The 2,674-nt window shown below is 42.9% G+C and overlaps 1 protein-coding gene across 1 annotated transcript in view; it reads left to right on the top strand.

The window, feature by feature from the left end:
* Positions 1 to 2,674, top strand: part of LOC107575234 (proline-rich membrane anchor 1-like) — an 18,837-nt gene that overhangs the window by 733 nt on the left and 15,430 nt on the right. The window lies entirely within an intron of this gene.

Here is a 2,674-nt window from a genome sequence, read left to right as displayed (position 1 = left end):
GGGGGCTCCAGAACTAATCAGAAAGAGCTTTATTGCCATAAGCTTCCAGTAAAGAAAGCACAGACATAGTGCAGACATACGTGATGAAATGAAATATAACACTATTACTAAAGAGAATAGACAGAATTATAAAATGTGCAAATGATTTGCAGATGAAGTGTTTTGAGAAATGATTAACAGATGTACAGTCTGAGATGTGTTATGTGGCCTGGGGAAAAGCTGTTCTGGTGCTCAGTGCTCTGTAGTGCTGGGTGTGAGGGGTCAGGGGCTCCTTGCTCTTTTCCTCAGTTATTGGAGGTTAGGCAGGGAGCCCCAATGATCCTCAGGTTGAACTCCCTCAGCTGGCGAAGGAAATACTGAAGCAAACACCTGACACTTATAGAACAGCTTGAGTGACTGAAGTTAAAATGTTCAATGACTTATTTTGCAAGCTGCAATCACGAAGAAACAGGGAAAGAGACTGGAGCTGTGTGAAGTCATTAGCGCCAATCTCTGCAGATTATTCATCGCAAACACCACTCACCACCTCCATAAGGATTTGAAACAAATACCTACATGAACGAATTTCTGAAGTCAGTGGTATTAATGAGCTCGAAAGCTTGTTTTAAAGCTGCAGCTATATACTGTAGACCTTATTTCCATACTGTGCATTTTCACCCACACAGCCCATAGGAAGAGCTGAGGATCAGCGGTAATGTTTGAGTCACTACAGCGCTGAAGGAGGTCTGAATCCTGATCCTCAGTGCTGGTTACTGTAGGATGGTTTCTATAACATTTCTATAACACCAGACAGCAGGACACTTAGCAGGACACAGTGAAGCCAGGATAAAACTAAAAATTATCCAAAACCTATAAGAAGCAACAGAAACTCTTCCAGAATCTCTCCGTTAAGGGGTGATATTTAAATGTTATATTTGCCTATTTATTTACCTTTATAAAGGCAACTTTTCTAACCTTTTTTAAATGCACTCTCATTTACATTTTTAAAAATGTATTCAGTAAATACAGTTAGAATAAGACTGTCACTTGCAGACAAGGATGAGGAGAGGCGAAGTGCAGCATTGTTTAATAGAAATAACCATAAACAAGGCAGAGAACACAGGCAAGGGAACACACAACAGCATGCATGAGGTACAACCAAGCACAGAAACACAGGGCTATAAATACACAGCCTAACAAGAGGGTGGAGCTAATGAATTGCCATGACAACTAATAGGGTTAACAATGGAAACAAACAAGGTAGGCAAACGAACAAGGGGGACATGAACTAAACACAGGAAAAACTTCAACATAAAATTCCTTGAACACAAAACAGAGAAGCACAAGACAGTGAACATAACAGAGCCAAGAGTCCAAGAGGGAGGTGTAGCGGAGCAGATCAGGGGGAGGGATGGAGGGCCAGGGGCCCGTGTGGTGGAAGAGGTGGACCAGAGAGAGAGCCAGGGGAGTAGGCCAAGCAGGGAGCCAGGGCGGAGCCGAAGACCACCACAGCGGTGCAGGCGGGACTGAAAACCACCCGGGCGGAGTTGATGGAAGTGAAGACCCTTTCAGCAGAGCTGAGGACCACCAAGGCGGATCAGGCGGAAATGGAAACAGACAACACAGAAAGGTTAGAAATGGCCCCTGTGGCCATAACAGGACAGGTAGTGTTCAGGGACGACCTCATAGACGGCTTTCTTGGCCATGACAAGACAGATGATGGGGGCAACAGCTTCTAATGTATTAGAGAAGATAGTGCCCATGTTGCTAGTTATTTCGTCTAGTTCATGTGTACTTATTGGTACACAGAGCAGTTGAGATAAATCAGAGCTCAGAGACGGTCTCCTCGACTGTGACAGGGCAGGCTGAGTGTTCAGGGCAGGCTGGAAACGACGCCTCGGGAGGAGCTGGAGAACATTTACATTTAGTCATTTTGCAGACGCTTTTTATCCAAAGCGACTTACAATTGGGGAATACATAAAGCGATTCTTCTTAAATAGGCAAGCAGACACAGGAAGTGCTTGTAAAACCAAGTTTTAGGCATTGTTCAAATAAGTACAAGCTAGAAAGGGAAGGAATAAATAAAGAGAAAGACAAAGTTAAAAAAAAAAAATTATTTAAAGGGGTCATATAATGTTGCTAAAAATTAACATTATTTTGTGTATTTGGTGTAATGAAATGTGTTTATGCGGTTTAAAGTTTAAAAAAACACATTATTTTCCACATACTGTACATTATTGTTTCTCCTCTATGCCCCGCCTTTCTGAAACGCATAGATTTTTACAAAGCTCATCGGTCTGAAAAGTGAGGTGTGCTCTGATTGGCCAGCTATCCAGTGCGTTGTGATTGGCTGAATACCTCAAGCGTGTGACGGAAATGTTATGCCCCTCACCATACTGTGATGCCCTGTCCGGCCGGAGCGACGAGACAAAAACATTAAAACCCATTATAAACGAAGCATTTGTTGCATCCAGTGGGGACATAATTACAGATTATAATGACTTATACTGTCTTTTTGCTTGTTGCGTTGCATCGCGCTGCGTAAACATAAAACCCTGTCTGCATTTGTGATCGGAGAAATGACAAACTACTGCTCAAAACCACTGCTCAAAACTCGCGTTTGAATCGTCAGTGGCAAATCCTTTAAATATGAAAAACGTACTTACAGTCTGTGAGTCAGAACAGCCGGCATTGT

Source organism: Sinocyclocheilus grahami, unplaced genomic scaffold (genome assembly GCF_001515645.1).
Source record: "Sinocyclocheilus grahami isolate Dianchi unplaced genomic scaffold, SAMN03320097.WGS_v1.1 scaffold2521.1, whole genome shotgun sequence".
In the NCBI taxonomy this organism is placed as follows: Eukaryota; Metazoa; Chordata; class Actinopteri; order Cypriniformes; family Cyprinidae; genus Sinocyclocheilus; species Sinocyclocheilus grahami.
Note: the sequence above shows the minus strand (reverse complement) of the source record. Positions and strands in the feature narration are given on the sequence as shown.